General features: G+C 36.7%; 1 protein-coding gene across 1 annotated transcript in view; it reads right to left on the bottom strand.

Annotated features, from left to right (window-relative positions):
* The window catches only part of LOC121518101 (rho-related GTP-binding protein RhoA-D), a 28414-nt gene extending 20510 nt beyond the window's left edge, over window positions 1-7904 (bottom strand). The window contains exon 1 of the mRNA XM_041800318.1: window positions 7779-7904. The gene's annotated coding sequence lies outside the window, so the exon portion shown is untranslated. The remainder of the gene's footprint in view (window positions 1-7778) is intronic.
* Between the last annotated feature and the right edge of the window lie 5992 nt (window positions 7905-13896).

Here is a 13896-nt window from a genome sequence, read left to right as displayed (position 1 = left end):
ATTGCAAACATATTTTGTTTTGGCTGAGAGACCCATGCAGCTTGCAAAAAAATACAGGAAGCCTTCTATTCTCTAGATTTTCCATGCATGAGATGCTGCCATCATGCAGGCAGTCTAAAAGCCTTGGCCTGTTAACATGCAAGCTGAAATAAAAATCAAGTTGTGTCACTGCCAAGACGTACATCTCATGCACCCAGTATGAGAAGGCTTTTTTTGTTTTCACGTTTTTTTTTTTTTTTTTTTTGTTATTATTTTTGTTTTAATAAATGTTAATGTAGCTCGACTGATTCACAATGAGGAACTAATCTAGTGAACATTTCTAATATGAATAAATAAAATTAGTCGGCCAAATTGAATCCTAATCCAAAAATCTAAATAGCAGGTAGAAGAACTGCATCTTTCAGTCAGATGTTTTCACTTTCATTCTTCACAACATTACAACCTTTCTCCCGAGCCTGGATAGGAGATATTATTGTGGAAAAGTTGAACCTGAGGTAAAGTTCCAAGGTTGACTCAAACTTGAGAGCAGAAGCTGCTGCTCAAGATCCAGGCCAGGGAAGCAAGTAAAGTCAGAGATCCTCGCTGGAGCCCAAAATAGGACAGAGCCATTGAGACTCCCCCAGCCCAATTTATCACAGAGCTCACCACTCAGCTTAGAGCAGAGGCGAAAGAGAGAAATATCACACTGAAATATCCTTTCATCTGCCCCTGAGCTTCTGCTTTGGATACAAACAGACAGAAAAGTTGGACAGTGCGAAGGAGGCAAGGAAGGAGAGGTATGATTGTCAAAAGTAGAACATGAGCTTCCTATGGCAAAAGCAACAGACAGAGAGAAACTTACAACAAATCAAAGTGAAACAAGTAAGGCTTTGATAAACAAGGGTATGATGCTCAAATTTTGCTGAAATAGTCATGGAGTAGATTGGGAACGAAGCTATTTAGGACACTGCTTGAGACTGACTGATTCTTCACTCCGGCTGCTGGGTGTATTTACAGGCACAAAATGCAGGGTTTTACTGTACTCTACTCATCATTTTCACTCTCTCTTCTACACATCCTCCTCCTCCTCCAGACTCTGACTCTGTCCTGCTCTCATCCTTTTCTTTTTCCCTCTCGCTCTCTCTCTTCCTGTGTTGCAGTGTGATGTCACCACCAGAGAGCTAATGTTCCGTATCCTTGGGGTGCTGCATTCCTCCTTTCCGACTCACACACAGCACAAATGAAAGCCAGAGCTGACGCACACACCTCCAAAACACCTTGGCAGTTTCTCTTATCCCTCTGGTCAATCTTCTCATTATACATTCTTTTCAAATCTCCGTCATTATTGTTGCACTTTTAATGTTCCCTGAAATAAACATTAAAGGCTGAAATAAACACAATTCAAAGATATCTGGTTGGTTTTATTTTGGCAAAAAAGGCAGAAACACCAGTTTTTATTGGTAGGCTAAGCTAAATTCACAGCTTGTAACTACAAGCTGAAGTGAAAATTTGGTAAAATGTTAATTATATGTATCAGGCACATTCAAGCTTGATAAATCCAGGATTATGTTAACCAGTAACTGCATCTGAAATATAAACATGCTATAAAGGCATCCCAAAGGCTTAGCAGTTAACATGATTAAGAGGAAATGTTTAGCTTTCCAAATTGTCCTCTTTTGGGAGTTCCTCCATCTGCAGGCATCAAGATCCAAACAGGAAACTCCCCCAGAGATCAACTCCTTTTCCCCACAGGGTTTTTTTCTCTGGTTGTCTGTGCCTGATTCTCCACATAGTCTACAGACACATTTTTCCATGAGGACATGTTTGTCGGTCACAGTCTGATAGAGAAAAACACAGTGACTGGCTGCTCTTTCCTGCATGATAGAGGTTTAAGTAGTTTCAGTATGGCTATGGCTTCCTTGGAAATCACCGCTGACAAAATTATCCAGACTAATCTGAGACAGGATATAGCATTGTTGTGACCACATATGCAATACCCACGGTATACAAGTGTAAGCTAGAGGGTTGGAAAAGCAGCTTCACCTTCCAGTTGTTTGCTTTGTAGCAAAACTGTAAGAATATTTCCCATGTTCTCAATCTCTGAAGCTTAGGCTGGTGAAAAGTAAAACACTAACAGAGACAGAAAGCACAGCTGAGGGAACAGACCACCAGAGTGAAATGGCCTCTGGCAATTCTGGCATATATGGATGGAGCTTTGAATTCTAATCGTTCTACATCAATGCTTTATACTGACATACTGAGCTATTCAGTGGTCCTCTGAGATGACCTTAATATGACAAGAAGAAGAAAAGAATGAGGGGCCACATGCTAGACATGGAGAAAACAACATCATGCCAACATGGCAAGTTCTTTGATAAGAGAAATCTGAATATACATGTGCCAAAATCTAGATTAAATATGCATGTGACCCACTGAAGTAACAGCTGTAACTTTACATGTTTGGCCAGACTTATTTTTTTTGAACCACTTGACCAAAATACTAAAAGACGCTCATTAAAAATATTACAAATATCCTCAAATTATTTAGATGTTGCCTTTTCCCTAAAAGTCAATGCTATGTTTATCTAAAATCTTCTCATTTAACAACCCTAAAAAACAACCACAGTAAGCCATAAAGCTGAAATGCTATTGAATTACACTGGTAAACTTTGGCATGGTTTGGAGCTCAAGTTATTAACTCAATTAAGTGTTGGAGTATCCTCTGAAAATCAATTTTCAAGTCATTTTTCAAGTGTAAAACTTTAAAACTGGGTTCTTAATTATGCAATGGGTTTTTGCTGGGTTCATCTCTTTTCAAACTAAAATCTACTTGTGTTTTGGGTAGTTGGACAAAAAGATGGCATATGTAGTGCAAAAGTGACAAGCATACTCATTACTGCTGTCCTATTATGCTTCTACTTGATTTTCCTGCAATAATGCTTCATTATTTTGAAATTATATTCAGTTTGGGCTCTCTTGCTTATACACTACATGCTCACACAACTTTTAATTAGTCCTTTTTTAAATCTAGATGTTAAGGTTGGTAATTTCTATTATTAAATTTGCCTGTGCGTGAGATTTTTTCTTTCTTGCATACTAATATCTCTGACTCAAACACCATCATCATCACAATCATGTTCTGTATTTTTGTAATCAAATTATTACTATCAACATTTTAATAAACCTTAACATAGAGCTGGGCAATTAATCGAAAACTAATCAAAACCGACATTAAGAGCCTCTAACTGACGTAAACCGGCTATGTCAATTATTTCAATTTTTTACCTTTTTCTTGGAAAAATTTGACTTTTTATAAAAAACATTTTCATTTCAGCTGATGTGTGTTTTGATTTCAAATGTTTCAATAAATAACAATAAATTGTTAACCTGTGCATGTTCCTTTCAGTAGTTTGTTTTAAAAGTACACAAATATTTACAGAAGAAACCAAGTCAGAAATTGGGGGTGGAATAATCCTTAATTAATCATAATCGAAGTAAAAAGTTCAATTAATCGTGATTTGGATTTTTTCCATAATCACCCAGCCCTACCTTAACGAGTAACTAATTCACCAAAAAGTTTTGGCTGAGGCGTATCTGCCCTGGTATTTAAAATAATACCTTATGAACATTATGAACTACACTTTGAGGGGGAACAGATAAAATTCACCCATTCATCCCTTCATACTGTCCCCATAAGATACAGCATCACAGTCTGAGCTGCCTTTGTGGGGCCGAATGATTTCCGCAGACGGAATTGCGGACGGAATCTTGGAATTCGCCAATAAAAACTGAATCTATCGCAGAAATTGAATGAATTTGACTGAAATGCTGTGGTTTTTTAGAAAGAGGAATGTTTATCTGGGGAATATGTTCTGGGGGATCACTGAAGCGTGGCACAACTTGTGCCTCACTCCAACGGCCTCATTTTTCAAACACTCATCCCGTCCCCTCCTGAACAGCACAAAGCATGTCAAAGCAGCTGCACAAAACACTGGCAAGCATCACGTAGCTCAACACGGGGCAGTACAGTGTGACATAATGTTGCACCTTCAAGAAAACTCACCCGTGCCATGAGTTATTTTACCTCACCACACCAGAGTCACAGAGAGAGAGGTGTGTCTGTGCGCAAGGCACACAGCTGAAGTCACACCTTGAAGACCTGCTCACCCCTCGGAGGCTTCAAACTCGAGTCAGACTCAAGCTTTTATAAAGTACCACAGTCTACATGATTTTACATGTTTGCATTAACGTAGCGGTCTGTTATTAGGCAGACAGACAGACAGCAATGTATGGAGGGAGATGAGAACCGTTACAGTCAGGAGTAGAAGAAAGCAGCATCCAACTGCATGGACTGTTACAGACTGAGAGAGTAAAGAAAATTTAGGCAACAGGTTTACTTTGATGTTACTTTGTTATTAAGTTACTCTCACTCTGTGTTTGAGAGAACAGAAGGATTTCTTCATTTGCATTATAAACATCAGTTAGGATGTGATTATACATGTGAATGTGTCTTAAAATGTTGGAAACATCAGACTGTAACACTGGCTATAATTATTTTACATCAGGGTTATCCAAACAACAGCTCCTGGGCAAACTGTGGTTCTTTATCAATAAATTTAGGGTTAGGCTATTTCTATTTAATTAGTGAACATTTTATTCATTTACATAAACAGGACACTCTTTTTATGGTAAAATTAGTGGAAAGGTTAGAAAACGGAATTCAAAAAAAAAAAAAGAAAAGAAAAGAAAAAAAAAACAGAATTTGGAAAAAATAAAACGGAATTTGGAAAAGAAAATGTATTTCACAGGGCCCTACCTTTGTGGGTTTGATTATAAGCTATAATGTCATGTCCATCCAAGATGGACACATGGGCTACCTGAGTGTGATACAATAATTTAAGCTCCTGTAGAAGTCACAGGTTCATATGTTATCAACCTTGTTTTAAGGAAAAATTGTTTTTTTTATGGTCTTTGTGGGAAATGTACAACACCCACAATATTTAAGAGTCAAATCAGCATGACTTTATAAAGTCTGCTGTCACCCATAAACTTCTGCTTCCAGCTGATTCTTCTTAACACTGAGGATCTAAATAGAGAAATGGTCGACGGCAGGTGTCACCATCTACATTTGTACAAGGGTCAGCTTTTTTCTTGACAGATTCCATGGTGGTCAAACTTTCAAATAAGACACTGGACGTTGAAAATAGAGATAAAAAGAACGTGCATGTCGTGACGTGCGAGAAACATGGCAAAAGCAATGATGGACTTCTGTGTGCCGTCTCCCGTGCACACTCGAAGGTGCGTGAAGGTGTGTCCAACATTGGAGATGTGGGTGTCACCGTGTTGTTACAGAGCTGTTTACAGTGAAATGCCCATTAAACTTGGTTGCTTTGTTAGTTTGTGCTGTTTAAAGGAGAATCAGGAGTACTACTTTAGCTGTTTTATTTCTGTTCATCTTGAGTCTCGGAAATTTATAATCATAATTAAGCTCTAACTATAGCTATATAACTATGAACTATAGCTAGATTTTTTGCATTTAACAATCTGTGTTGTTGTTGTTATTTAAAGCCCTCTGTCAAGAGTATCTCAGGGAGCCATCTTGCAAACTGGCTGAGTAATAAGGAGAATCAGTCTAAATGTATAAGCTATTTCTTTTTTTGCACTGTGGAGCTCAGTGCAAGCAGGTTATTTTGCTGCTGCTTATTGCCCTTAAAAATGCAGATGACTTTGGCTGTACTGTTAAAAATACATGTAGCATGTAATACACAGGTAACCCAAAGACATTACTGTAATTTTGTCATTAGTGTATGGCTGTATCGGAAAAAAAATAAAATAAAATAAAATAAAAAATCAATATATCCTTCAGTTCTGATAAAAATCAAATGTTTTGTCAAGTTTTTACAAAAATAGACTACCAATATTTAAAAAAAAATTGTAGTCCATGATAGAACTGGTATTTTTAACAGTGGAAAAAATGTAATTAAATATCGGTATCGGCCAAAATTTGTTTCGAAATATCAGCATATCGGATATCAGCAAAAATCCAGTATCGTGCATCCCTACCATAAATACCACAACGTTTTTTTCACTGAACATTTTCTGAATTTAATAATCTTCAGATAGGATGCTATGGGGGCCATGGTATGGTCCTAAGGCAGCGTGTTGATGATTACTGTCTTCGACCTGGAGTGTCACATCCACATGTCTGATTGGTGGAGCATGCTTTCTCCTGAAGATTTCATCTACTGGCTGTGACAACAGAGTGCAATTACTGCTACATGATGAAATGACAAAAGCTGACGCCACATGTCACATGCCTCCTCATCTGCTAACAGAAACATCCAGCTGAAATAGTCAGAAAAGGGCAGCCACTGCATGTTTCAAACATATAAATCATAATTTAAATACTTTTTGCTCAAATGCTGAGATCTGGATCCTATATGATAAAGAATAGGCCTGTGACTAGATACCCATATACATAGGTTTTCAGCTGAAAAGTGGTCTTGAGGTTTCATTGCTCTTTAAGCAGCCCAACAGAATCAGTCAATCTTTATATAGCACCAATTCATACCTGAAGTCATAAGACACTTCACAAAGAAGGCAGGTATGCTCCTCCGTTAATGTATTATTATAGAGATCTACTAGTGGGAAGTCTTTATGATGACAGCAGACGTTATATATCCTGATTTTCAAATAAAGATAATGTCCTCTGTAGTTTTGCATAAGATGTTGCTCTGCTGCACTGGCACTGATTAGTGTTGTGTGTATCATTTCCACTTCTGACCACTACCTGCAAACAGCTTGGTCAGCAGTCAGCTGTTCAAATACAATGACGTCATATTATCCTGTAGTAACCACACAAACATGTAACCTGCTTTTTCGCCTATATAGAGGCTAGGAAGATAAAAGTGTGAAAACATTTTTAGAGCCTATTCCTGTGCCTGTCTTACGTGTGCGTTCTCGATAGTGTGCAGACACACAAACGGTAGTAGTCCACCTGATGCACGACAGAGAGGTCCGCAGGTTTCTCTGTGGCTCCCAGTGCATTCTTGTTTCAGGAACAAGCCAAGACACAGGGAACGAGTCTGCGTGAGATATGAGGGGTTGTGCTACAGTAGCTGAGCAGCACAACAAGGGTGTGGTGACTCGGAGAGAGGAATTTCCTCGGGACAGGCCAGTGTTTTAACAAATATTCCAGGACAGGCGAGAAGGAAATGACTTTTCGGAGTCTAAATTAAAAAGTAGCACTCCCTGGAAAGCATTAAATTATTTAACTATAAATTGCTGTCGAGTTATGCTTCCCAACACGAAAAACAGCAGAACCCATCCACTCATGTTAACTGTCGACAGAGGTTTATAAAGAGAAAGAGGCCATAAAGTTTTGTCTTACAGCGAGGACGTATCGGAACAGACCGCCCCCAAAGCTGAACTCCATCTAATTAAATTACGTAATTAAGTATAATATGGGTAGAGGGTTGGGTTAGTTATGATCCATATCTTCGACGGGAAATTGTTGAACAGAGGACAAACAGGAATGTCTAGTTTTTCCGATGATACCTTGCCTCATTCCTACCGCCCAAACGTCGAAACACTGAAGGAATACCACAGAAAAACTTCCCAACAAGTAACAGGTTTCAGTTCACCGAGCTGTTTCTGCGGCTGCTGGTTTCCCAGCTCCCGTCTCAGCTCCTTGGACTACTTTCCCCACAAACTTCAGACTCTCCCTTTCCTCACAAAACGAGCTCTTCGGGTTCTTTAGGGTTTGAGAAATTAACAAGAAGGACATTTTGTCCTCTTACCTTTCCCACAGAATGCTTTCAGATACCAAAGTCCTCCGTTTCCCCCTCTCGTCGTCTCCAGTTCCTTCAAGCAGCTGTAATCAGAGTGAGAGCTGGAGGAAGCGGCCAAACTGGTCTTCACAAGACCCTCCCATTATGATGCATTCAAGGCCTGCATGGAAACTTTTAACATTCGTATAACCTGCAATTAAGTACGATTTGAATTCGTCAGAAGTTCTTTTTTGAATACACACGTTGGTCTAATATGGAAAAGTCCACAAAAAAATTACCAAAAGTACAATTTAATTCGAACAAACAAATTTTTAATTACATTAAGGCAGGTCTAAGGGAGAAATAAGTCTCTTGGGAACACAGATAAAAGGATGGTTTGGTGTTGTTTTGTTGACCTGGAGTAATACCTGGACCTGCTTTATGGTTTCTGCTATTTATTTGTAAATTGAGAGAAAAAAAAAACTTAATAAAATTATCTCTTTGTATGAGGCTAGATAAGTCTATAACATAATAATAATAACCAAAAATAATACTAATAATGATAATGGTACCAATTACACACACATATTATATATATGTATATATACCACTGCTCCAAAATGTTTAATTTTGTTGGAAATTTAAAGTCCCCTGAAGCTTTTAAAAGTTCTCTTATTTTATTTTCAATCCAAAATGACACAAAAAGAGTTTACAATGCAAAGTAGTATAAATTTAGATTGATATAAAAAGGTTCCAATAATTGCAATTAACAGCAGAAATTCAGAAATGATATAGAATTCATTGTCTTTTTTTTTTTTTTTAGTCCAATCTAACCTCATATTCCTGAACCCTGGTTTGAGCACGGATCACTTGAACCTCAAACTTAAAAATAACCAGTATTAATCTTTCAACCCTCTAGTTTCCTTTTTTCCTGTTTTCCCCCATTAAGCTTATCATTCTGCATATTCCTACCTACAAAAAGACAAACATTATCACAGGCAAAATTATTTGGTCCCTTCTCTTTTTGATATTCTAAAGAACTGCTCAGCTTTACAAAGATATACTTTCTCCAGTCAAGGCAGGTCGAGCATTAAAGCCGACATTACTGTCATTTTTCTGCACACACCGGGTCACGTATAAACCACATTCCTCACTACTTTAAAATAATCCAGAGTACAATTTAACGCAGCACGGTGGTCTTTACTGTTTGAGATTTCAGCGGCCGCAGCCTATTGGCTGAAATGGCTTAACCGTTAAAACGTTACCGCCCCTTAACGGTTAGACATTTAAACATTTAATCTAAAATTATTTTTATTCTTAATCTAATTATTATTATCATTATTATTATTATTATTATTATTATTATTATTATTATTATTTTGACATAGGAAATTGACTTTCTCCCTGCACGCAGGAAATCACTCAGCAGGGATTTGAGCGTCTATGGTTTGAACATGGCATTCTCTCAGTGAGGTCTTAAGTTCATTCACCCTGAAGTGAAGAACACTGTAAAAACAAAACAGCTGCAGTTAAAGAGCATTCATAACCTACAGAAGTCGTAATCATCTATTATAAGCCCCCTGGATACTTAGATCATAACCCAGGTCTTTTATCAAGAAGTTTCCTTGTACCCAAATGCAACCCCTGTTGGTGAAATTTGATTGCACTGATTTTGTTTCTCATTGGAGATAAAGAACAAAACAAAGAGTTAGTTGTTAAGAGGATAGAGCCACACATTTACCGCACACTACATTTATTCTGCTCCTCTGGCTCATTGGCAATAATTTGGACAGTTCAGTGCAGTTTCCATGGTAATACCCACATAGTGTTGTTTCAGAGAAAGCAGTGCACAGTGGCACCTCCCAGTCCCATAGAATACTGATGCTATTTCTGTTCCATGTCAGGGGTGGGGAGGGGAAGCTTCTGGCTGATGTGTGATGATTAGAGATAGACAAATGTTTGAACTGAGGCTATGGTCTATTTCTCCACTGTTTATTTAAGGAGGGACAAGAATGCACTATGCAAATGATGACACACACCAAAGCTTTAGAGTCATCTAACTGCAAATTAAGTCATTAAGGACCTTAAAAATAAATTTTACTAACAATAACATGAAAATGAAACACAAAACCTCAGAACTCATTAAGGATAAGCAGACTAAACAATAGGAAATGAGCCAAACTATAACACAACCAAACACTGTGGTGAAAAGAAACATATAAACAAAACCTGTTTCAAAAATTGTTTCAGATTTGATCGAGCTCACATGTTGATCTCCAAAATTTAAAAAGTTTAGTGTCCAAATGAGGATTTCCACGAGGGACACAGACAAGTCTTGAGAAATGTGCATTATGTTCACTTAAACTGCAATCACAACAAAATCAGGTTAAAACTTGTACAACATACTTTTATACATAGATACTGTACATAGAAAAACACATATCATTCTAATAAATTCCACATATTCATGCAGGGTTATTTTGATTGATACAATCATTATACATTCACAATAAAAGTAAATAAAGTGCATGAATTGATTAACAATGTGAAGATTATCTCAAAGACTGCGGAGATTTTTATCTGGAGCATGCATTTAGATTTTCAACACTACGTTAAGCAGTGTAAAACCCGATTCCTTATATTCAAATGTGGAATTTTATTTACAAATAAGGAGATTGGAACACGGAAAAACAGACTTTTTTGTAGATAAATATAAAGATAAATATAACCAGTTTAATTTAAAGTAAGCTGGGGCGAATGTTACAAATACTTTATATTCCCATTAACACTCAGTATTATGAGCACTTTATTAACTTAGAAGCGCTTCTGTGTCTGTCATCATGAGGAAAGCAGATATAAAACAATTATCACATATTTAATGCATGTTAACACAAACAAAGCTACATGCCTGAACTATGCAAACAGAAATAAAGTTAAAAAAGTAAATCAGGTGATTTTTGGTAATAGATTTAATAGCCTTTATCTATATTTAGAATAGATCAGTGTCATGTCCTGATGGTAATGTAACTATAATGTCATGAGGTCAAATCTAACAGCACTGTCTTAATTAAAACCAGCATACCCTCATGTCCTTTTTTGCACCTTTGTACGTATTTTTGCAATGTTAATACTGTATTTTATTTTTCTACTATATTTTTCTGCAATGATCTATTTAATATTTTTTATCAGCCTCTTATTTTTTCTTCTTCTTCTATATTATCTGTTTGTGCCAAAGCCAACTCAAATTCACTGTATGTGAAAATGTACTTGTCAATAAAAATTGATTTTAATTGTCAGTGATGCCAGATGTTTGCCTTAACAGCCTTCAATAACATCCAGACATGGACCATGAAAAATCAAAGACGTCCCCCTCTGGCTGCTTTTGTCACCAGAAATATAGTTACGTGTTTCTTTCTTTTTTTTTTTTTTTTTAATTAAAGGCACAGAGACATTTTTGGAAGTATCTACACATCATAAGACAGTATACAGAAGCATCAAAGTGTTACAAAATGTGTCCACTGTTAAATAACAATAAAGTTTTTTTTTTTTTTTTTTAAATTAAAGGTTCTCTTTAACAATGGGGGATATATAGGGGAAGCCAGAGGCAAATGTATCAAAAATAATATAATTAAAAGATAAAATCACCCCTGTAAGACTTAATGCTATTGGTTAAAACAGACTGCAGCACAGAGTACATCCATGTCTTTATGGGAATGCCAAATGGTCTTCCTATTATGGAAAAGATTGTAGAGTTGATCATGTCAACATCCCAACTTTAGGATAAAACTACTGTGAACTGTGAATATTAATAACTGGCTTGATAAAATCTGCTCATTTATTTCTATGATGTTAGAAAGAAACAAAAACCTATGCACTGACAATTTGAAAAGAAGAAATTTTGGCCTTAATTGAAGGTAAAAAGATCCTTGGAAAACTGAACTCGAAAAATGGAGTCATGGGACACTTCTAACCAAAATACACTGCAAGAAAACAACTGATTTTGTCAGTATGGTCTGTGTCTGTAATTATGTTTTTCATGTATTGATGAGGCCATATTCATTATTGTATCAAGTGTTGTTATACTATAATGTCTGCTATGTTTCCTGCTTGTTTTGTCTTTCTATATCCCTATAAACGATGATACCTGAGGACGGAGGCCATTCTTGGGAATGTGACATCTAAGAATGCTTTGATAAACTCTCTCCAAATTTTACACGAATGTCCACTCTGACACAAGGATAAGATTTTAAGGGTAAAAGGTCAAAGTCATCAGGCCTCATGCTCACCCCTTGTTTATCTGACGTCTATAAATAACACTGCCACAAAAACCACCCGAGTCCTTCTTCTTGACCAACCACTGAGCTTTCACTGTCTGGCAGTTGTATACCTGGCAGAGGCTTATAGGTGGTAGTTCTAGTTTGGTAGAGAAAAAAATGCCAGAACACAAGGTAAAGCCAGAAGATGATTGAACTGTAAATGGATTCAGATCTATGCTAGGGCCTGGGGCAATGTGGTGTGCATTGCAGCCTTATCAACTGAAAATGAATGGAAAAGCTGTACAGCAGACTCCAGTGTCATCATGTGACTGATACAGAGTGCACTACTGTGATTTATTCTTACACATATATAATGTTTACTCGTATAATGACAGAAAAATGGACTTTGCTGTCTTGAAATACTATAAGTTACAAGACATATGCTTTCATAGATTATGCTGATTATGCTGTTAAAACCATTTAAAGATAAAAAAGCAAAACTTTTAAAGTTAGAGCGAATAATGCACACTTTAATAGTTCATAAAATGATGAAAAACTGACATGAAGCTCTTTATTTCAGAGGAATTAGTTTTTAGTTTCTACACATGAAACTGTTACCTCCTGTTAAGAGATCCTCTGAATTCCCAAGAAAATATAAGAGCTAAATGTTTATATTTCTGCTTTTAAACAGCATAAGTTCAAGAGGAAAAGTTGTGCATCCTCAAACTGTATACAATGACTGACTGACCTTCCATTGATTTGCAAAAGCTTATGTAATGTAGTAGCTACTGGGATAAAACCCTCATCTCTCCTTTACAGGATCTAACTTCATAACATCTTTGAGAAACACAAACATGGAAATTCTCATCTTTTCCCTTAACCGGTTTTAATAGATCAGTGAACAGAGAGACGAAAAGAACAGGCCGCTCCTGTCCCTGAGGAAACTTACTCATGAGAGTCAAAGGTGGACTACATGTCCTCGCTTCACCTTCAGTTTACTGTGACTGCTGAAGGATGAGGATACAGCGACATCTAGTGGTGTGAGAGACAGACTACAACCTGCATACATTTTAACTGTTTCTACTTTTTGAACAATTAGTAAGGACTGCAACTGACAAGGAACAGATCAAAATCTAAAGACTCTTAGATCCAATGTGCAAAGAGACACTGACCCTACTTTCTTAAGAAGTTTTCCTGTTTATTTATGCCTCCATAAGAGTCTGAAAGTTCTGGGTATAAGAATTGTAGAGATAGATGTAGATGTAATTTTAGATATCAAAATTTGAATTGAATGCTACAATTTGAGCTCATATTAACAAAAGACTTGTAAAGGGGAAAATTTTTACAACATATTTTGTGTTAGAAAGCCACCATAGTAGAAAACTCAGACTTAAACATGGGAGTGTTATTTGCATTCAGCAATAAAGGTTGTAGAAACAAAAGGTTGTTGGGCTTATTTATTACATAAATTTGGTATTGTCTTAGTTTTTCTCAATACTGTTCTTAATGCTCTGTTCTTTGACTTTATGGAGAACCTTGGGCTACTTTATGTAGAGTTGGTGCTCCATGGACAAACTCAGAACAAAGCACAATTAAATTAACAAAAACTCTTTGGTGCTCGATCAAAAAAGACAAACAAGAACCAAAACAGTCACCACAAACTGGGCTTTTTATGTGTCTTAACCTGAGCAAAGCATACAGAACATCAACATGTTTGAGCAAAGTTTTAATGGTTTTTATTATGGTTTACAGAAAACATTTCATAAAGCTGAGTAAACAGTCTGCTTACAGGTAAAAAGTCTGTCCTCAAAACACTGTTACAAGTTGGACATAGCTATGGCTAAAGCTAATAAAGCTGTGTTAGCAGCATAGATACTAAGCAAACATAGGTA

The sequence above is a fragment of the Cheilinus undulatus genome, linkage group 11, assembly GCF_018320785.1.
Source record: "Cheilinus undulatus linkage group 11, ASM1832078v1, whole genome shotgun sequence".
NCBI classification, from domain to species: domain Eukaryota; kingdom Metazoa; phylum Chordata; class Actinopteri; order Labriformes; family Labridae; genus Cheilinus; species Cheilinus undulatus.
Note: the sequence above shows the minus strand (reverse complement) of the source record. Positions and strands in the feature narration are given on the sequence as shown.